Source organism: Somniosus microcephalus, unplaced genomic scaffold, assembly GCF_052327205.1.
Source record: "Somniosus microcephalus isolate GS21.2 unplaced genomic scaffold, FLI_Smic_1.0 unresolved_chr1, whole genome shotgun sequence".
Lineage (NCBI taxonomy): Eukaryota > Metazoa > Chordata > Chondrichthyes > Squaliformes > Somniosidae > Somniosus > Somniosus microcephalus.
In genome coordinates this window covers 2,546,522-2,570,114 of record NW_028225179.1, presented here as the reverse complement: position 1 = coordinate 2,570,114, position 23,593 = coordinate 2,546,522, and the positions used below count along the sequence as shown (strand labels likewise).

At 45.3% G+C, this 23,593-nt stretch overlaps 1 non-coding gene across 1 annotated transcript; it reads left to right on the top strand.

The window, feature by feature from the left end:
• The first annotated feature begins 22,645 nt into the window (after positions 1-22,645).
• trnar-ucg (transfer RNA arginine (anticodon UCG)) lies at positions 22,646-22,735 on the top strand. The gene is given in 2 exon segments: positions 22,646-22,682; positions 22,700-22,735. It is a non-coding gene; the product is annotated as a tRNA-Arg (tRNA).
• The last annotated feature ends 858 nt before the right edge of the window (positions 22,736-23,593 follow it).

The following is a 23,593-nucleotide window of genomic DNA, read 5'->3' as shown; positions in this document are numbered from 1 at the left end:
CTGCGGATGAAGGGTGAAATATGCAATTTTGGCAAATTGGCTATCATAAAGTAAAATGGACGCTCAGGAGTTATCAAGGAGAGTAAGGGATTCTCCGGATGTAACAGAAAGTGTAAGGGACACTCCGGATATACCAGGCAGTTTAAGGGATGCTCCGGAATTACCAGAAAGGGTAAGGGACGCTTCTGTTGTACCAGACAGGGTAAGGCACGCTCTGGATATACCAGACAGGGTATGGCACGCTATAGATGTACCAAGCAGGGTAAGGGACGCTCCGGATGTATCCGACAGTGTAACGGACGCTCCGGATGTATCCGACAGTGTAAGGGCGGCACCCGCTGGATCAGACAGGGTAAGGGACGGTCCGGATGTATCGGGTAGGGTAAGAGACGCTACGGGTGTACCAGACTGGGTAATGTACGCTCCCGATGTACCAGACAGTGTAAGGGAAGCTCCGGATGTATCAGATAGTGTAAGGGATGCTCCGGATGTACCAGACAGTGTAATAGACACTCCGGATGTACCAGACAGGGTAAGGGATGCTCAAGCGGTTCTGGACCGGGTAAGGGATGCTCAGGGCCTATCAGATAGAGTAAGGGACGCTCAGGAGTTATCAGAGAGGCTGATGGATTCAGAGTTATTACTTTCTACAGCTCACATTTTCTAAGTATCAATAAAAGCAAAAGTTGAACCCGAATGTAACAGCTGCTCTGCCGTGTCCCACGTGGGGTCAATGAGAAGGTAGAATGGGGGCGCACTGGACATTTACAGAGCTCAGAAATACATTTAAACTGACACAGATTCCCCCACCCAATACAGTAATAAATAATACAGATACATCAAAATATATTTGTAACGAACAGTGGTGCAAAAGCATTTACATCTAACACAATAGCAACTCACAAATACACTTGTATCTAATATGGACACACACAAATATATTTATAACCATCACTCGTGATTGTTTGCTGAAAAGATACCTTAATTGTTTGTCTTTAAAGCCATTATATTTACATGGCAGCTGCATTGACCTTCCTCCAAAGCCGCTGGAGATTGATGGAGAATGATTTGGGTCCTGAACGATCATTTCTTAGGCGGATTAAAACAAGTTTGAGTGCAAGTCCAATATTAGAAGTCGACGTTTAAAACGGGCTCGTGTGGGACCTTTCGCAAATCGCAATCTACCATCCCCAAAGCGAGATTCTTACACCTAGACTAAATAGTCACGCTGTCTAGAATACAGGCCCAATCAACTGGTTATCAAGCGTAAAATCAAATGGATTTGTCATGTACTGTCCATTCCATTTTGACTGACACGTGTGCCCGCAGTTCCATTCCCGTTCCAAACCCTCTGTTTACTGTCGATGACTTGCCCGGAATGTGTTTGGAGAAGTGTTAGAATCGCAGTACAGCCCTTCCCATTGTCGCTTCCTCTAAATCTCCATCCAGGATTTTCACCAGTGCAAGCTTCATCAGCTTGAGCTACTTTTTAATTAGTTCTCAGCATTAACTGTGCTGATCCTTTAAATTGCCCCACTAGACGGCATCTCCAAATTTGTCCATTGCACCTCTAGGGCACATTTCATACGTAAACCTGCAACATCTGCCAGAGAAAGATTCAATTTCAGCGGTTCCAACAACAATGAGTCGATCGATATCAACCTCGACCATCCTTAACTACGATATAGATGCAAATCTCTGCGCTCCCCTGCTTCAGTGACATTTTGTTTTGCAGCGATGGGCAATTTGTGCTCTCTGAGGCTGCAATTGCTGCTTTCCGCTGGCAGAGGGTGCTTGGAGAGAGCGGGGCCGGAAAGGTGGCCTGAACGTTGCTCCATTCTCGGCCTCACGCACTCCGGGAGCTGGGGAACAGCAAACCAACTCATGGGTTTGTTGCCGCATCTGAAATGCGGCTCCAAACTGTTGCTATTAACCGAGTCAACGCTGCCGGATCCTGTAATGATCTCTCACACTGTCGATATCTCTGTAGAGTTTTTATTCATCTCTACCTGCAAGAGATGATTGAACCAGGGACCTGTTGTACTTTAGATGGAAGTGATAACCGCTACACTTCAGAAGCCACTGCTCTTTAAATAATTGGAGAAACAGCTCAGAACAGCAATTGTCATCTACAAATAACCTTACCATGCGATACGGATCCAAATCCACGTCAAGGAGTTAACTTTAAGAAAACTGTTTACTCTATTACGTAAAACTCATTAGACTGTGTGAAACCTTTGTTGTAATCGTCATTAATCAACCGGTAACTCACATGGTTAACGAATCATGGGCCAAATTTTAAAACGTTTTTTGCGTTTTGGAAGTGATGAATTTTCATCGGTTCTCATTTTGCAGGCTGCATTTTAGGAGTTGGATCAAAATGTTCAGTGCTTATGACACCAGGATCTGGTGCAGCCTTTGGTAAATTCACCAGCTCGCTAATACATGAGAGTAACTCCTGCTTCACTCTTTCATATAAACCCAGCCAATGCGCCTCAATTAAACAACATTGCACCCCTGCACGATTAGACAACCTGAAATGTGCAAGTAAATGAGCACGGATAAGTAGGACTATTCAAGCATGGTTCTAATAGCGCAATTGGTTAGCGCGCGCTACTTATATAACAGTACAAGTGCCGAGGTTGTGAGTTCGAGCCTCACCTAAAGCAGCCAATGCTTTTGCGGTGTGATATTTCGACCGGAGCAGAAGGTACAATTGGTGTTTCCGCAAACTATATGCTTGTTAGCTGTTCCACGTGGGCTCTTAGGTTACTCAGGCCAACCGTGTTACAATAAATAATAGGAGTTTTAAAGGATTCCTTCAGTGTGACGTATTGACAGGAGGGAAGGTGGGGCCAGTTTTAACTGTTAAACAAGCAACTATCAGGCAAAGAATAATGTGCAGCAAATAGATTCGATTTCAAAGCAGTGACTAAGTCTTTGGCACAAGCGAGAAGATGAGTAAACTCACGAGTTATCTGTACATGTTTCCAACATCATGTTGAACACAAACAGCGATTTACCTGAACATGATGTTAAGAGTTACAAGGGCGGAAGTTACATACAGACAATCGCCCAAACAACATATCCACAATTAGGTTGTCGCCGACCTTCTTGTTATTGGGAGAATTTTGAGCAGATTCAGTAAACTGCTCATATAAAGAAGTGGATTTAGGAAAAGATAAACATATTTCAAATTAATGAGCAGGTCCTTTGCGAACTGTGTTCGCACCAGTGCAGAGAAACCTAATGCAACGTCATACTAAAGTCAGCGGCTCGTTGTCCTTGGGATCTGATTCTCGCAAGAGATATTTCACTGCTTAACATGCGAGCGGTCCCGGGTTCAAATCCCGGATGAGCCCCGCCACATTTAGTTAAACTCAACAACTCGGGCATCACAGCTGGCATCGCCTTCCTTTAAAAAAGATGAACACACTGAATGATCCCGGACTGTGAGCACACCCGGTTTAACCAGACACAGAGTGATCCTTGACTGACCACGACCCCGCCCATTATAGACAGGCCTGATTATCATTGCTTATGAAATCGATGGAAACATAACTGGTTTTTATAAAGGGCGGCCGATTACGATGCGCGATTTTTCTAGGGCGCCAAGTTGAAGTTTTACTCCATTATCATTTTTCCCTTTACCTCCGTCATTTCACTCCAGCCAAATGAACTGAGTTCAGGTGCCAGACGTGGCTCAGCGGTAGCAAACTCAAGCCCCACTCCAGAGACTTGAGCACATAATCCAGGCTGACACTCCATTGCAGTACTGAGGTAGTGCTGCACCGTCGGTGATGCCATCTTTCAGGTATGACGTTCAACCGAGGCCTCAGATCCCATGAGAGTATGCCGAAAAGAACAAGGATTTCTCCCCATTGTACTGCCCATTATTTATCTCTCAACTAAAGACACTAAAACAGAAAATCTCCTCATTAAGTTTGATAAATATTTTTGAAATTACATTTCCTCCTAAACGAAAAAGTTATGTTTCTGCTCCCTAGTCTATGTTCCCGCTTGTCTTTCATTTGGTGCCAATCGCAGAGGAAGGATGGCAGGTAGGGGCGGTTCTCAATCTTTGATTCCTGCTCTACCTTCATTCAAGAACTCCAGTGGTCTGTTTTCATTTTAACAAGATATGAAGAGTGCAGGGGCACAGGCCTGAATCACCAGTGTGATTTTGACAAGTTTGCGATTACAAAGCCTATTTTATGCAAAATTCAGTGAAATGCTCGGAATGTTTATCAGCATCAAATGTGTGAAGGAATAACGACGAGGATGGGATTACGAACCCACGTGTGCAGAGCACAATGGATTACACTGCGCTCAACCATTCCAAGGGATATGGCGAGTAAGCAAGGACAGGGTACTGAATTTGGATGATCAGCCAAGGTCTCATTAAGTGGCGGAACAGGCTCCAGGGGCCGAATGGTCTACTTCTCGTCCTGTCTTCTATGTTTCTATTCACTGCTATTTGCATCAAAGCAAAAATACTCTGAAAGAAAGTCCACTTCACCGCTTGTCCTGCCCGTGCACACAGATGTACAATGTTGAAAATGTATAATCAGCTCATGTAAGCAAAAGGCCTTCCGTTATCCTCAGGTGAGGAAATGTCAGAAATGGTCGGTTGGAAGCCAGATTCAGGACAGGGAAGAAAAACTTTCGCCCTGTTACTTAATTGACCGCAGCAGGACTCAAGCCTGCAATCATCTGATAACTGAGCAAAGTGTACCAATATCAGACACCTTATCCATTAGGCCACGCAGCCGCTGTTACTTCGATGCTCTTGTTATGGGGTGAATTGTGAGCAGATTCAGGGAAACCTAATGCCACTTCGAGCACAAAATCGGCGGCTCGTTGGTCTAGGGGTATGATTCTCGCTCAGGGAATTTCGCTACATAAAAATCCCGGACACCGCCAACATTAACAACTCGGTCATCACAGCTAAAATCGCACTCCTGTTAAAAAGACTTATACAGTTGATGATCCGTGAGTGCGTGCTCACCTGGTTTATTCATAGAGTCATTATGACACAGACGGAGGCAATTCGGCCCATCGAGCCAATGCTGGCTCTCTGTAGGACAATCAAACCAGTACCATTCTCTCCCACTATTGCCGTATTCCTGCAAGGTTATTTCCCTTAAGTGCCTAAACAGTCTCCCTTTGAATACATTGAGTGAATTCGGCAGCGAATTCCAGGCCATCACCGCACAGAGTGTAATTTTTTTTCTTCACATCCCCCCTGTATCTCTTGCCCAAAATCTTAAATAACCTAGTCCTTGTACCATCAACTAGTGGGGAAAGCCGTTCCCCGTCTCGCCATCGAAACCTGTCATAATCTTGTACACTTCTATGAAATCACTCCTTAACCTCCTTTACTCTGATGAAAACAAATCCAGCTTCTCCATGCTGTCCTTGTAGCTAAGAACCCCCATCCCCAGAACCATTCTGGTAAATCTCCTCTGCACCCGCTCAAGGGCCTTCACATCCTTCCTAAAGTTTGGTGACCAGATTTGACGCAATACTCCAGTTGTGGTCAAATCAGTGCTCTATAAAGACTCAGCATTACTTCTCTACTTTTGTACTCAATACCTCTATTTATGAAGCCCAAGTTCACAAATGCTTTGCTAACCACTCTCTCAATGTGCCCTGCCACCTCCAGGGACCTATGCACATTAACTCCCATGTCCCTCTGTCCCTGCACACTATATAAAATTGTGCCTTTAAGTGTATATTGTCGCTCCCTGTTCCTTCTGCCAAAAATGCATCAACTCACACTTCTCTGTTTTAAATCCCATTTGCAACTTTTCTGTCCATTCTGCTAGCCTTTTTATGTCCTGTTGTAGTCGGTTGGCATCATTATCAATGTTTGCCATACCCCCAGGTTTGGTTGGTGTCATCGGCAAATTCAGAAAATCTACTCTGTATTCCAATATACAGGTCATTTAGATATATATGAAAAAGGCAGTGGGCACAGCACTGACCCTTGGGGAAAAACACTGTCTACCATCCTCCAATCTGAAATACAGCCATTTACCACAACTCACTGTTTTCAGTCCTTAAGCCAATTCCTTATCCAAGCTGCCACTGACTCACCTGTTCCATGAGCCTCTATTATGCTAACCAGCCTTTTATGTGGTACTTTGTCAAACGCCTTCTGAAAATCCATGTAGCCAGCATCCACTGCATTCACTTCATCGATCCTCTCTGTTACTTCATCAAAAATTCAATTAGATTAGTCAAGCACGTTCGGAATTTTACACATCTGTGTTGGCTTTCCTTAATTAGCTTAAACTTCTCCAAGTATCCGTTAATTTTTTCCTTGTTTATTGTTTATAAAAGTTTACGCACCACTGATGTTAAATTGACCGGCCTGTAGATATTGGCCCAGAAATTCGGGTCCCAACACGTGAGTACGGACGGAGTACCCACGCGTTGTCCCGATGGAAGTGCTGGTTTCTTGCATGCACTACACATGCGCGGGAAACCGGCATTTCCGATCCTCTGAACCAAAGGGTTCAGAGGTCGAACGCATGTGCGCAGGAGTCTGCGCGTGCGCATTGAACTTCTGCTTTTTTTTACAGTTTGCCCGTGCGTGATGGTCTCTACATTTTACACATTTAAAAACCAGACATAAGGACTTCATTTTAAAAGGTAAGTGGTCCATTAATTAAAATTAGAATTTTTTTTCCACAGGTTTATTATTTTTAAATACTTTACAGTAAGGTAAGTTTATTTTTAGCCCTGATTTATTATAAAATTATTTTTTTCAAAAATATAAATTATTGTTTAAAATAGTTATTTAATGTTATTTATAGTTGACAAAAAAAATGTTTCTAGCCTGTTTTTTTGTTTTTCATACAGACCCCAGCATCTGCAATATTTGACCCCTTGTGACCCCACCTCATTGTTCTTTGATGTAATGTTTTCCTGACTGACCTGTTTGGACACCATTCACACCTTTGATTGCTGTAATTATCTCTCTGCCGAGGTGTGATAAATGGCAGTTGGTAAGATTACCTGTAAACATCTGACATGATTCTCTGACTATATAATCAGTGTCTTTATGCATTTCTCCACTTCACCTGACGAAGGAGCAGCACTCTGAAAGCTTGCGATTTCAAATAAAGCTGTTGGACTATAACCTGGTGTTGTGTGACTTCTTACATTTGTCCACCCCAGTCCAACTCCGGTATCTCCACACCATAGTTGATTTAAATAGCGTGATTTTTTTCAAATTTATTTTAAGGTTAGGTACTGTTTTGGGCGGCCGGAGTTTTCATGAGTTTGACAGTTCTTTCTGTCAAACTCATGCATGGGCTTTTCCCTCCTTCGATTGGTTGCCCAGTGCTCACATGAATCCAGCCAACACATCGCACTAACTACGCCGCTGGATCACGCAAGCACAGCGCGCCGGGAGCTGGAGTGGGCCACAGACCGGAAATGCATGCAGGCCCAGGCCTCAACGGCCAGTGCGCTAGGTAAATGCAGGTCGGGGGTTTGCACCCATGGGAAGCCCCCGAGCCGAATTTCTGGGCCAATATTTTGGGAAGAAATTTAACTTCAAACAATTTGGCCAATCTTAATGACCAGATAATCTGTTTAGTGTCGTTAGTTGAGTGATAAATAATGGGCACTACATTAGGAAGAATACTCTGGTCATTTTGAAATATTGCCATGGGAACTGAGGCCTCCGGTTAATATCTCATCAGAAAGTCGGCACCGCTGACGGTGCAGCACTCCCTCAGTACTGCACTGGAGTGACAGCCTGGATTATGAACTCAAGTCTCTGGAGTGGGGCTTGAGTTTGTTGCCGCTGGAACACGGCTGACACCTAAACTCAGTTCATTCGGCTGGAGTGAAATGACGAAGATAAAGAGAAAGATGACAGTGGAGTAAATGTTCAACTTGGCACCCAAGAATAAACCGGAAATTGTTATCGACTGCCCATTATAGAAACCGCCCAATTTATGTTGCAATCGATTTCATAAGCAATGAAAATCATGCAATGTCTATAACGAGAGCTGGATCGAAAGAATCATAGAATCTTAGAAATGATGCCCTGTAGATCCAAGTCCAGTTCATTATTGTACATCAAATAGAGCAGTGAATGTGGCCTCAGACAGCGCATTACAGCCCATCTCTGGGAAACGATATACAGCGGCCCGGCCAAACCTCCCCACACACCGAGCACAAGCACAGAAAAAACAGGCACAGGAGCTTTTGCCGAGGAACCGGAGTGAGTAAAATGTTCTTTTATCTGTGATAGTTGTAAATATCTTTGCTGTCTCTGTGTTAGTAACAAATGTAGTTGTGTGATTTTCTGTTGTATAGAAATATATTTGTTTATTTGTGTTAGTGTTTATGTGTTTTAATGCAACAGTTTTATTTAAAATTGCACTGCGGCACATCTGTACTCGTTATAAATGTATTTTTTCTGTATATGTTTGTAATTATGTTACTTGTAAATAAATCATAAATAAACGAAAGTACAATTATAACACAGCGATACACGCAGCGATGCTCTCCGGCCGCGCAGCACCAGCCGCTTGTAGCTGCGATGGCCGGAAGGATTAATGCGTTGGGCTTGAAATCCACTCGGGTTTTCCAGCTCGCTGCATTACTGTTTAAAGCTTCATTCAATGCTCGAATAAATAAGAGCTGGAGCTGCCGGGCTGCATTTACATCGATCGCCAGTGCTAATCTAACCCGCAACAGGGCAGGAAAAGATAAAGAAAGGCTGAAAGAACATGTAGTCCGGCAGAGCTGGACATCCAGTAGATCGAATTATCTGCCGAGCCGATGATGAGACTCCTTCTTGAAAATGGTTTGTCAGTCCAGCTCAGAGGGGATTAAACATCATGAAAGTGGGATGGGACTGGGGCCACTTGTATAACAGGAAGTGTAGGGGGCAGTTTCCCTTCCTTGAAGAACATTCATGATTCAGTTGCAGAATTTGTTTGCACCAGTCGCCACTCGGCCCAAGGATGAGCCGAGCCGATCACGTGGAGCTGAAGCAATTCCTCCAAACAGTTATGTCAGTGACATTTCAAGAACAATAAGAAATCAGCGTCGCTTTGTCAGCGACCGTGTCCCATAATGGGTGAGGTGTTTAAGTTCGGTGTGTTACATAATGTTTCGGAAAATTGCAGTTTCGAGTCTTCTCACGGTCGGTTTGCACACTGGGTTCCAACGTCCAACTGTTTCACACCCGACCATTTCTAGAAATCACTGATCTCATGTAACAGAAATACCTGAATTACTTTTGCTGACAGAAACTGACTACACATTTTTAGCAGTGCGGATCTGGATGCACCGGCAGGGCTTGCGGGAAAGTGTAAACTTTTCCTCTTACATTAGGGGAGCGGAGGATTAGATGCGAGGTGCTGTTCAGCCAAGAGGTTTGAAAGGGGGAAAGGGCTGGTAGACGGGGGGAGTGAAAAGAGCAGTGACTCGCCCAAGGTCGATAAGGCCGAACGAGTGAAGATAAGAAGACCAGAACAGGCTGGAAACAAAGAACAAGTGAGGATCAGCCGGTGTGGAGACAAGCGAACGAATGGCAGGTTAGTCTAGTTGTTTAAAGTGCGGTGTTTATAGTTCTCAGGGTTCCATCCCACTTTGAGTCAGAGAGAGTTGTGCTAAGTTTATGTTCACAGAAGGAGAAAACACAGAAGGAGGCCATTTGGCCCATCGCGCCTGTGCTGCCTCTTTGGTAGAGTTATCCAATTAGTTCCAATCACTTGAGCTTTTCTATTGCAATGTATAGTTTTCTCTTCCAGTATTCATCCAATTCCCTTTGAAATTTATTACTGAATCTGCTTCCACCATTCTTTCAGGCATTGCATTCCAGATCACAACAACTCCCTGTATGAAACAATGGTCCCTTATGTCGCCTCTGGATCTATTATCGATCAGCTTCAATCTGTTTGCTCTGGTTACCGACCCTTCTGCCACTGGAGACAGTTTCTCATTATTTACGTTAACAAAACCGGTCATGATTATGAAAACCTCTCTCAAATCTCCTCTTCTCCATCTCTGCTCTAAACAACCCCAGCGTCCCCAGTCTCTCCACATAACTTAAATCCTTCAGCCCTGGAACCAATGCGTAAATCTTTTCTGTTTATTTCTTCCCTCTCATAAATAATTACAATGAAATGTTTGCAAGGAAAAGCACGAACAATAAAAAGAAGAGTCAAATAAATACTGAACAAAAAGGATGTGAATGTTTGGAAGGTGAAAAGAACAGAGGATCTGAGTTTTATTATCGATCAGTGAGAGGAATCCATCGCTCTCCCGGGCTTGTGTGGGTCAGTTTACTGATAAACCTGGGAATTGAGAGAAAGCTGGTTCATGGTTTGTAGAACAAGACGAGCCCCTGGGACGGAGCCACCAGCTGCCGCTCTGTAATAACAGACAGAGAGGGCTAGTTTATGTGAGCCCGGCTAGCTCAGTCGGTAGAGTATGACACTTTTTATCTCAGGGTCGTGGATTTGAGCCCCACGTTGGGCGAAGCATCTTTTCTAATTTTTAGCTGATTTCACATGCGATTCCCAGCTCTGATTTGTTGCAGAAAGTTCAGGGAGTGTTTGACACAAATGAAATTTAACAGCGGTATCAGAAAGTCTCTCCCTGATTCTGGAAACTTATCTCTCCCTAGTATCCCGTTGCTAAACATTGAAGTTCATATAATTTCATCTGCAGCTCGGGGTTAGTCTGTTCTGTAAACTTTACAAAAAACCCTTCAGTGTATTTCACTCCGTGTCCAACCCTGTGAGGTCTCCCCTGGTGTGTCAGCTTTCTGTGATTATAAACGCTTCAGCAGATCATTAACATAACCTGATCTTTGAGATCTGGTTGTGTCCCATTCTCCTAAAGTGAGGAATGAACGAAGAGACAATTCCAACCTGGGTTAGATTTTCTTCCAAAAGAGTGACACAAAGCTTCGTTAACATTGGGCCATAAAGCTCAGTTGGGAGAGCGTTCAACTGAAGATCTTAAGGTCCCTTGTTTCGGCCGTTTTTATTATTTTGTGTCTTTCTTTGGTCTGATTCTCGAACTGAAGGATGTAAACTGAAGTTAATTAATCGCCACTGAAGGGTTTCGTTGAAATAGAGAGAAATCAAAGATGGGAAATATTTTAATTTTCTGTATTTAGCTTTGATTTTTCTATCTCCTTCTGCAATTTTGTCTGTTTTTTTTCTCACTCGGTGCCGGGTGAACATTGGATTTGATGCATTTGTCCTAAACTGATGCCTTTTCCACATCTCGGGACGGTCAGACACGTCCTGTCTGTCTGTTGCTGCTTGTGACCATTAACGGGAACAGGCCGCGAGTTAAAACTTAATCAGCAAACCGAAGAAAGACAAATAACCAGAAGATGTGTTACTCCGCCCCAGTGCAAAGGTGCAATCGATGTCTTTCAAAGTAATTGCACCATACATTTTGTGTGGATCTAATTTTGTAAAGTTTAGATTTCGCATGTTACGAACATTATAACAAAATGTAAAACAACAACAACTTGAATATATGTAGCGCCTTTCATAGAATCATAGAATGGAATGGTTACAGCACGGAAGAAGGCCATTCAGCCCGGAGAGGCCGTGCCGGCTGTCGGCAAGAACACTTCAGCTAGTCCCACGCTCCCGCCCATTCCCATAGCCCTGCATTTTTTTCCTTCAGATAATTATTCAACTCCCTTTTGAAAGCCATGATTGAATCTGCCTCCACCACCTTTTCAGGTAGTGAATTCCAGATCCTTATCATTGCTGCATAAAAAATGGTTTTGCTTCAGTCGCCTTTGGTTTTTCGCCAATCATAAATCTGTGTCCTCTGGTTCTCGACACTTCTGCCAATGGGAACAGTTTATCTCTACTCTATCCAGACCCCTCATGATTATGTAAACCTCTATCAGATCTCCTCTCAATCTTCTCTGCTCTAAGGAAAACAACCTGAGCTTTTCAGTCTATCCACGTAAGTGAAGTCCCTCATCCTCGGAACCATTCTCGTACATATTTTTCTGCACCCTCTCTAAGGCCTTCACATCCTTCTTAAATTGTTGTGCCCAGAATTGGACACAATACTCCAGTTGGAGCCAAGCCAGTGTTTTATACATGATCAGCATAATTTCCACTCTTTTGTAATCTATTGCTCTATTCATGAAGCCCAGGACCCCGTCAGCTTATTTTTTAACTGCTTTCTCAACCTGCCCTGCCGCCTTCAACGATTTGTGCACATACACCCCCAGGTCTCTCTGTTCATGCATCCCCTTTAGGATTGTACCCTTTAGTTTACGATTCCTCTCCTCATTCTTTCCACCAATATGTATCACTTCACACTTTTCTCCGTTAAATTTCACCTGCCACGTGTCCGCCCATTCCTCCAGACTGTCTATGACGACATGAACTCTAACGCTATCCTTCTCACTGTTTACTGTACTTCCAAGTTTTGCATCAGCTGCAACTTTTGAAACTGCACTGAACTCCCAGGCCCAAATCATTAATATATATCAAGAAAAGCAGTGGTCCTAGAACCGACACTGGGGATCAAAACTGTAAACCTTCCTCAAGACTGAAAAGCAACAGTTCACCACAACTCTCTGTTTCCTCTGCTTAGCCAATTTCGTATTCATGCTGCCACTGTCCATTTTATTCCATGGGCTTTAACATTGCTGGCAAGCCTATTATGTGGCGCATTGTCGAAAACCTTTTGGAAGTCCATGTACAGCACGTCAATCGTATTGCACTCATCAACCCTCTCTCTTACCTCATCAGAAATCTATATCAAGTGGGTGAGAGAGTTATACTACAATCAGTGAGCGCAGCACATCCCTTCAACATTGTTCAGATATAAAATTTAAAAAATACTCTCTAACAGAAAACCTGAGAGTGTAATCAAAAGTAACAGAAAAAGCGCACTTAATTCTGAAAATAATTATTGCCCCAAAACTGGACATTCAATCCTTCAAACACTGCCCTGATATAAACTCAGGACCGCACACTGTGAAAGCTCAGTGATCCCGCCATGATTCAAGCACACAGCATTTTACTGTGAATGCAGATACACTGGTGTTCCACCACTAGGTCCACAGTTTACAAGTGACACCGAATCCAGAGAAGGTAGATCAGTGTGGACCGCCACCCGGGCTCTCGGACTGTGAAAGGTGGAAACAGCAGCAGCCAGGCTTGCCGCACTCTAATCCAGCCACTACCGGTGGAGAGCTGCCAGTCCCGGCTGGAGCCATGCCTGGGAGCCGCTGAAAACAGTGACTACAAGAGCAAGTCAGATGCTGGGTATTCTGCCGCGATTGTCTCATCTCCTGACTCCCAAATCATTTCCCCCAACTACAAGGCACAAGTCAGGTGTGTGATGGAATACTCTCCAATTGTTTGGATGAGTGCAGCTCCAACAACACTCAAGGAGCTCGACACCATACAGGACAAAGCAGCCCGCTTGATTGGCATCACATTCAGCACCTTAAACATTCACTCCCTTCACCAGTGGTGTACCCGGATGCAGTGTATGCCATCTACAAGATGCACTGCAGCAACTCGCCAAGGCTTCTTCAACAGCTCCTGCCAAACCCAAGAACTCTACCACCTAGAAGAACAAGGGCAGCAGGCGCATGGGAACACCATCACTTCCAAGTTCCCCTCCAAGTCACACTCCAGCTTGAGTTGGAAATATATCATCGTTCCTTCATCGTCGCTGGGTCAAAATCCTGGAACAGCCTCTATAACAGCATTGTGGGAGTACCTTCTTCACACAGACTGCAGCGGTTCAAGAAGGCGGCTCACCATCGCCTTCTCAAGGACAATTAGGGATTGCCAGCAAGGCCCACATTCCAAGAAGGAATAGAAAGAACAGTTTTTCCACGCATGATGTTGCTTAATAAAGGGATTGTTGATGAAGTGCCTGTCTAACTAATTGCTGCGTCACCTGATCAACGTTCCCTCCATTATCTTTTTTTAGTTTTAACATTGCAGCCAGCATTTCTTCGGACAACAACAAAACCAACACAATTCTATGATAGCGGTGGGATTCGAACCCACGCTCCCGAAAATACTGGAGCCTAAATCCAGCATTTTAGACGGCTCGGCCATGTTACCACGCCAACGCTGCTGCAGTTCTGATACTATTGATTGATAATTGAAAGCCGGCTCGCCTGTTGATTTTGCATTGAGTCAAGGGCTTTGCAATTGTGTTCATGGAGGCAGGTGGTTGCGAGGTTAAGGCGGAGGGTCGCTAATCGTTTATGCTCTACATGCGTTGTTCCGAATTCTACCATTATTGCATTTATGATTGATCTTTTTCCCCTTTTTCAACACATCCAAGACTCCTGTATCTGAGTCCTTTGCTTGCCCAATCCGCAGTGGGAAGTTTTGTTTTGCTGCCTCACTCTATTTGCTTAAATCAGCAAAGTCCTCATTTCGGCCCCAACTGCTCCTTGCACGGAGGTGCTGAAATTGTAAGATATGAGTTACGTGATGTATCAATCAAAGTGGATAGTGATGTCCTGGTAAAACGAAAATTTCTCTTCAGATGCTGCCTGAGCTGCTGAATATTTCCAACATTTTCTTTATTTAATTTTGTGCTTTCACTTTTGCAGTTTACCCAACAACACAAAACTTGCCTCAAGGGCGCAGCTTCAGGCATAACGTTCCTGAGCTCTTCCCACACACAAGATCGCGCTTAACTTTCCCACACACGCTGTAAGGTCAGTCGGTTCCGCCCACATTGTCCTGCGCCGCGACATTCCAGATACACTTTGCTCCTGGTGTCAGGGAGTCTCAGAGTTTCTCAGTGGGGATTCTGGGAAAGGTGGGACTTGTACAAGTCGGACGGTTTACACCTGAACCAGGGGGGAACCAATATCCTTGCGGGGAGGTTTGCTAGCACTGCTGGGGAGGGTTTAAACTAACTTGGCAGGGGGTTGGGGTACAGAGTGGAGCTATAGTAGGGGGTGATTTACGGTCAAATACAGAGGGAAAAACAAGTCAGCTGGGAAGGCAGAGCAAATATGTGAAGGCAAAATAGAATATGGCAGGGCTGGAAGGCATTTATTTTAATGCAAGGAGTCTTGCAAATAAGGTGGATGAACTGAAGTTGTTGTTGAACACATGGGAGTACGATATTGTTGCTATCACGGAGACATGGTTGAGGGAGGGTCAGGACTGGCAGCTCAATATTCCGGGGTATAGAATCTTCAGGCGAGACAGAGGGGGGTGTAAAAGGGGAGGGGGTGTTGCAATATTAATTAAGGAGTCAATTACTGCTGTAAGGAGAGATGATATATTAGCGGGTTCCTCTAATGAGGCCATATGGGTAGAACTTAAAAACAAAAAGGGGGCAAGCACTTTGCTGGGAGTGTACTATAGGCCCCCAAACAGTCAGGGGGAGATAGAGGAACAGATATGTAGGCAAATCTCAGAGAAGTGCGAAAATAATAGGGTAATAATAGTGGGGGATTTCAACTTCCCCAATATAAATTGGGACAGTCAGAGTGTGAAAGGCTTAGAGGGTGCAAAATTCTTAAAGTGCATCCAGGAGAGCTTTTTGAGCCAACATGTAGAAAGTCCTACAAGAGAGGGGGCGGTACTGGACCTAATTCTGGGGAATGTAGCCGGGCAAGTGGTGGAAGTGTCAGTAGGAAAGCATTTTGGCGACAGTGACCATAATTCGGTGAGATTTAAGGTGGTCATGGAAAAAGACAAAGACGGCCCGGAAATAAGGGTTCTAAATTGGGGGAAGGCCGATTTTAATATGATAAGGCAGGATCTGGCCAAAGTGGACTGGGAGCAGCTGCTTATAGGAAAATCCACATCAAAACAGTGGGAGACGTTCAGAAGGGAAATAGAGAGAGTACAACGCCAACATGTTCCTGTAAAGGTCAAGGGTGGGACCAACAAGCAAAGGGAACCTTGGATGACAAGGGATATACAAAAATGCATTAGAAATAAAAGTGGGGCTTTTGGCAGTTACAAAAGACTAAAGACAGAAGAAGCCCTAGAGGAGTATAAAAAGTGCAGGGGCATACTTAAAAAAGAAATTAGGAGGGCGAGGAGGGGCCATGAAATAACACTGGCGAGCAAAATAAAGGAAAATCCTAAGGTGTTTTATAAGTATATTAAGGGGAAGAGGATAACCAGGGAAAGGGTAGGGCCCATTAGGGACCAAAGTGGCAATCTGTGTGTAGAGCCAGAGGATGTAGGCGGGGTTTTAAATGATTTTTTTGCATCTGTGTTCACTCTGGAGAAAGACGATGCAGACATAGAAATCGGGCAAGGGGACTGTGACATACTTGAACATATTAGCATCGAGAGGGAGGAGGTGCTAGCGGTTTTAGCGGGCCAAAAAGTGGATAAATCCCCAGGCCCGGACGAGATGTATCCCAGGCTGCTGTGGGAGGCAAGGGAGGAGATTGCAGGGGCTCTGACACTAATTTTCAGAACCTCTCTGGCCACAGGGGATGTACCAGAGGACTGAAGAACAGCTAACGTAGTACCATTATTCAAGAAGGATAGCAGGGATAAACCAGGGAATTACAGGCCAGTGAGTCTAACATCTGTGGTGGGGAAATTATTCGAAAAAATTCTGAGGGACAAAATTAATCTCCACTTGGAGAGGCAAGGATTAATCGGGGATAGTCAGCATGGCTTTGTCAAGGGTAAATCATGTCTAACAAATCTGATCGAATTTTTCGAGGGGGTGACTAGTGGGGTGGATGAGGGAAATGCTGTGGATGTGGTTTACATGGACTTCAGTAAAGCTTTTGACAAACTCCCGCATAGGAGACTGGTCAAGAAGGTAAGAGCCCATGGGATACAGGGTGCCTTGGCGCGTTGGATCCTAAACTGGCTGAGTGGCAGGAGGCAGAGGGTGATGGTCGAAGGTTGCTTTTGTGACTGGAAGCCTGTGTCCAGTGGGGTACCTCAGGGATCGGTGCTGGGTCCCTTATTGTTTGTGATCTACTTAAATGATTTGGATGAGAATGTAAAAGGTATGATCAGTAAGTTCGCAGATGACACGAAAATTGGTGGGGTGGTAAATTGCGAGGAGGAAAGCCTCCGGCTACAGGACGATATAAACGGGTTGGTCAGATGGGCGGAAAAGTGGCAAATGGAATTTAACCCTGAAAAGTGCGAGGTGATGGATTTTGGACGGACAAATAAGGCAAGGGAATACACAATGAGTGGTAGGACCCTAGGAAGTACAGAGGGTCAGAGGGACCTTGGTGTACATGTACATAGATCCCTGAAGGCAGCGGAGCAGATAGATAAGGTGGTTAAAAAGGCATATGGGATACTTGCCTTCATTAGCCGAGGCATAGAATATAAGGGCAGGGAGGTTATGATGGAGCTGTACAAAACACTTGTGAGGCCACAGCTGGAGTACTGTGTGCAGTTCTGGTCGCCTCACTGTAGGAAGGATGTGATTGCTTTGGAGAGGGTGCAGAGAAGATTCACCAGGATGTTACCTGGGATGGAGCGCCTCAGCTATGAAGAGAGGCTGGACAGGCTGGAGTTGTTTTCCTTGGAGCAGAGAAGGCTGAGGGGGGACCTGATTGAGGTGTACAAAATAATGAGGGGCATAGATAGGGTAGATAAAGAGGAACTTTTCCCCTTAGTGGGGGGGTCAATAACAAGGGGGCATAGATTCAGGGTAAGGGGCAGGAGATTTAGAGGGGATTTGAGGAGGAACTTTTTCACCCAGAGGGTGGTTGGAATGTGGAACTCAATGCCTGAAAGGGTGGTGGAGGCAGGAGCCCTCACAACATTCAAGAAGCATTTGGATGAGCACTTGAAATGCCATTGCATACAAGGCTATGGACCAAATGCTGGAAAATGGGATTAGACTGGACAGGGATGGATGGGCGGCGCAGACACGATGGGCCGAAGGGCCTCTTTCTGTGCTGTAAAACTCTATGACTCTATGACTCTATGATTGCGAGGGCAATGGGATCTCAGAGGCTCTGAGAGAATTGAAGGGTTTCTGAAATAGTACCACGTGGGTATGAGGGCACGAACTGGATATCAGAGAGAGTAACGGACTCTCAGAAGGTATCGCAGAGGATGACGGAACTCAGGAGGTATCAGAGAGGTTATGAGCGCTCGGGAGTTATGAGAGAGAGTAAGGGGCGCTCGGAATGTATCGAAGAGAGTAAGGGAAACTGAGGAGCTATCAGTGAGAGTAACCAATGGTCTGGAGATATCAGAGTGGTTAATGAACACTCAAGTTTTATCAGAAAGATTGAGGAAGGCTTAGGTGGTAGCAGCGAGGCTGGTGGAACAGGAGGTGCTATCTTCTAAACATCACATTTTCTAAATATCAACATGGTTAATGAAAGCAAAGTTGAATCCGAATGTGACAGATGGTTTGCCGTGTCCTCAGGGACAACAAAGATAAGGTAGAATGGAGTCGGACTGGACATTTTCCGCGCTTAGGAATACATTTATAACTGACACAGATCGCCCACCCAATACATTAAATAACAATAGACACATCTAAGCATATCAGTAACTAACAGAGACGCAAAATCATTTATATTCAACGCATTAGCAACTCGCAAATGCATGTGTATCTAACATGAACACACCCAAATATATTTACAAGGATCACAGGTAATTGATTGCTAAAAAATGACTTTAATTGTGTGTCTTTAAAGCCATGATGTAAATATGGTAGTTTACATTAACCTTCTTCCAAAGCCGCTGGTGATTGCTGTGGAATGATTTGAGACCTATCTGATAATTTATGACGTGGAACTGCAAGGTTGAAGCACATTCGACTGATTCCACTGGCCCTGTTCTGCTGACTCTCAACACAATACATACTTACAACCAATAAAACAAACCTGCCTTGAATGGAAGTGGGCTTCGTTTTCTAGAAGGAATATGTCAACTGGGCCGAAAAATGACCTTCAGCAGATCCAGATAAAATCGTTCAGTATAAGTAAAGGACAAAATGCCAGAAGTGGGATTTGAACACACGTCTGCGATCTGAAATGAGCACTTTAGACCGCTCAGCCATCCTGACTTACTAATGCAAAATCCAATGTCCCTGCACTGACACACTGAGGTAAACAAAACGCGAACTGTTGCTGGAAGGCCGAGTGATCGGGATACAAACTCCCCGGATTTCAATGTCAGCGTGCTCTGTGTATGAGGAGGCTTCGGCGGGCCGTGTGGTATGTTGCTTCACTAGCAGTATTGCGCTGCCTTCGCTGCAGTGGGTCCCCCAGCGATGGGTATTAGGATAATTGCTTTTCTTGTTATTTATAAATGACCTGGACTTGGGTATAGGGACTCAAATTTCAAAGTTCGCACTGTGGCTGCCCGATGCGGCCAAAGACGCGGGCGCGGTAGAACGAGCTGTGCTGGCAGCCGTCACGGGAGGGCGAGCCGGGCCGGCGGCCGCCGCCCGTGCGTCACGTGATGCGTGACGTGACGTCAGCGCGTTAGGACGCGTCCTTAAAGGGGCAACGGCCCAAACAGGTAAGTTAAAGGGGCAACGGCCCAAACAGGTAAGTTATGTACATACAAAGGTAAGTTAAAGGGAATTATGTATATACATAGTAAGGGTCACCCGGTGGAACCGCCACATGCTCCACCCCAGAATTCGCTTTAATGCAAGTTCAAATATGAGATGGTCTGACGAGCTAGTGGCCTTGGTGGGCGTGCTGTCTCGACTTGGCAGGCCAGGTTTGAAGGTGCTGGTCATAAGCGGATCCTTACGCGCGTCGTGGCAAATGAAATGCATCCATCAGGTGAAGGACCGTGGAGACGTGCGAAACAGCAGGCCTTATCAGAGTGATGGGCAGGTTGGGCGGATGCGGGCAATGTCTCCGTTGATGTTTAAACAAGTCCTTGTTCTGACAAACTCTGCAGGAACTCCAAACGATCGATCCAGAAGGACTTGACAGGCAAGGTCAGTGAACTCGCCGACAGGTGAGCAAAACCTTCGGGAGGCTGGAACGCACAGAATGCTGCATGCCATAGTGCTACGATGATAACACAATGGAGGGTGAAAAGTTGCTGCGTTGATCAGTGCTCGGTGAGAACAGCAACTTTACCATGGCAGATCACGGCCACGGGATGCCCGTTGGACCCGTCCTCGATGTTTGCAGTGTCAGTAGATGTTTGCACATGTTAAGGAGAAAACTGGAGAAAGGGCGTCAATGGTCCGGGTTGTTGTGAATTTCGGTAGCGGTAAACTGCCTGGAGGGCGGCAAAGCTTTTTGTTGTTGTTGACTTGTTGGAAAAACTGCTGAGAGGGCAGCACGCTTCTCCGTCTCGCTGAAAAGTGTGGTCGGTAACACAACCAGCAGGCTGACGGGCTGTTGTATCGTCGGCGGGGAACGAGTCTTTGTAGTTGGGGTCACCAATGTAGCAGATCGTGTTCACCTAGGTAGGTATTGGACGAATGACCACTAAATAATCGAATTGGACTGCAGGAGAACAATCAATAAGTTATTTAATGCAGGAAACAGATGTTATACAGCAGACAATGGAGTTGGATGCAGGAGAGCCGGGAGGTACGTCTTAACCCAGTGGGGATGCCACGAGGACTGAGTCCGCAGTCCTGTGTATTCCGTGATGACGTCATCACGCTCGGCTGTGTTTTCCCACGCTTCGGGTGTCAGGTGACCGCTTTGTGACGCCAGCGCGTTCGCCCGCGCTTGGGGCGATCACGTGACCTCCGCCAATATGGCGGCGCGTTTACCCGGCACTGAGGCTGGCCGTTGCGGCAGAAGTCACCAGCGCGAGAGGCACCCGGCCACTGTGGCCGGCCGTTGCGACCGTCGAGGGAGCGGACGGCCGAACTAGGGCGGCAGCCGACGCGTTTATGTGCGTAACGTGATGCGTGGCGTGACGTCAGCGCGTTATGTCGTGTCCTTAAAGGGGCAACGGCCCAAACAGGTAAGTTAAAGGGGTAACGGCCCAAACTGGTAAGTTATATGCATACTTAAATATGTTAAAGTGAATTATGTATAATATATGTAAGGGACACCCGGTGGACCCGTCACAAGAATGTTATTGGCAGATTTCAGGAGGACATAGACAGACCGGCGAAATGGTCATGGCAGATGAAATTTGACGAAGTAATTTTGGTAGGAAGTATCAGGAGAGTGAAAATAAACCACATGCTACGTTTAAAGTGGGTGCAGGAGCAGAGCGACCTGGGGGTGTACGGTCACAAGTACTTGGAGGTGGTAGGACAAGTTGAGAAGGCTATAAGGAGGGCATTCGCGGTCCTTGACTTTATAAATCAGGGAATAGAGCAAAAAAGCAAGGAATTTATGTTCAAACTTCATAAAACCCTAATTAGGCCCAAGCTGGAGTATTGTGACCAATTCTGGGCTCCACAGTGAGGAAGGATGTCAAGCCCTCAGAGAGTGTGCAGTTGAGATTTACTAGAATGGTACCAGTGATCAAAGACTTCAGTTACGTGCAGAGACTAGAGAAGCTGGGTTGTTCTCGTTAGAGCAGAGAAGCTTAAGGGGAGATTTGAGGGAGGTGATTAAAAGCTTGAAGGATTTGGGGAGAGTTAAGAAGAACAATCTGTTTCAAGTGACCAGAGGGTGGGTTACCTGAATTCACAGATTTACGGTATTTGGAACTGAAACAGAAGTGACAGGAGGAAACATTAATACAGTGAATTTTTATGATCTGTAATGCACTGCCTGAAGGGGTAGTGGAAGCAGATTCAATGCTAACATAAATTTCTCCTTTAGGAGGCAATGTAATTTCAAAAATATTTATCAACCTTAATGACGAGATTTTCTGTTTTAGTCTCTTTGGTTGAGATATAAATAAGGGGCGAGACATCCTCGTTCTTTTCGGCATACTCTCATGGGATCGGAGGACCCGGTTTAACGTCTTACTAGAAAGACGGAGGCACCAACAGTGCAGCACTACCTCATTACTGCACTGGGGTGTCTGCCTGGATTATCTGCTCAAGTCTCTGGAGTGGTGCTTGACTTTGCTGCCGCTGAGCCACGGCTGACACCTGGACTCAGTTCATTTGGCTGGAGAGAAATGACGGAGATAAAGGGAAAAATTACAATGGAGTAAACTTTCAATTTGTCACCCAACAGAAAAGCGGGCATCGTAATCGGCCGCCTGTTATAGAAACAGTCCGATTTATGTTGCCATCGATTTCATAAGCATTGAAAATCAGGCCTGTCTATAATGGAATGGGTCGTGGTCAGTTGTTAATCACTCTGGGTCTATTTAAACCGGGAGTGCTCACATTCCCGGATCATTCTGTTTCTGTTTAAAATGGCAGAGCTCACAGTCCCGATTAATTCCGTATTTTTTAAAGTAGAACGGTTTCAGCTTTCATGACCGAGGTGTTGAGTTTAACTAAATGCGGCGGGGCTCAGCCCGGGATTTGAACCCGGGACGTCTCGCATTTTAAGCCACGAAAATTCCCTAAGCGAGAGTCATACCCCTAGACCAACGAACCACCGATGCTGTGCTTCAAGTTGCATTGTGATTCCCTGCGCTGGTGCAAACCCAGCTCGCAGAAGTCCTGTTCATTCAGTTAAAATGTTTAACTTTTCCTCAATCCGCTTCTTTTTGCGAGCAGTTTCCTTGAATCTGCTCACAATTCTCCCCATAAAAAGACAACCAGCCGTATCAGCGGCTGCGTGGCCTAATGGATAAGGCGTCTGACTTCGGTTATGAGTTATTCAGTCATCAGAAGATTGCAGGTTCGAGTCCTGCCGCAGTCGTTTAATTAACTGGGCGACACTTTTTCTGTTCCGAATCTGGCTTCAAACCGAACATTTTTGACAGTCCCTCAACTGAAGCAGTGGAAGGCCTTTTGCTTACATTAAGCTGATTGTACATTTTCAACATTGTTGATCTGGGTGCACGGGCAGGATAAGCGGTGAAGTGGACTTTCTTTCAGGGTATTTCTGCTTAGATGCAAAAAGCAGGAAATGAAATGGCTGAGAGCAGTATATGGTTGAGTCGAGGTGGCCGAAAGGTTAAGGCGATAGACAGTTAATCTATTGCCGATCTGTACGCGAGGGTTCAGCTCCCATCCTCGTCGTTATTACGTTTGATACTGGTACACTTTCCGAGCATTTAACTGAATCTTGTCTAAAATAAGCTTTCAAATGCAATTTCGTCAGAGGCGCTCTGGTGCTCCTGGTCTGTGCCCCATGCATTACTCATATCTTGTTAAAATTAAGAGAGACCACTGCAATTCTTCAACTTCTTGAATGAAGTTGGAGCAGTGATCGCGATTCGGAGATTGTCGAACTCCTCCTTTCTTCTGCTGAGATTGTCACCGAATGAAAGAGTAGCGGGACCAGAGGCAAATGATTAGGGAGCAGAAACATAAATTTCTCCTTTAGGAGGCAATGTAATTTCAGAAACATTTATCAACCTTAATGACGAGATTTTCTGCTTTAGTGTCTTTGGTTGAGATATAACTAATGGGCGAGACATCCTCGTTCTTTTCGGCATACTCTCATGGGATCCGAGGGCCCGGTTTAACGTCTTACGAGAAAGACGGAGGCACCAACAGTGCAGCACTACGTCATTACTGCACTGGAGTGTCTGCCTGGATTATCTGCTCAAGT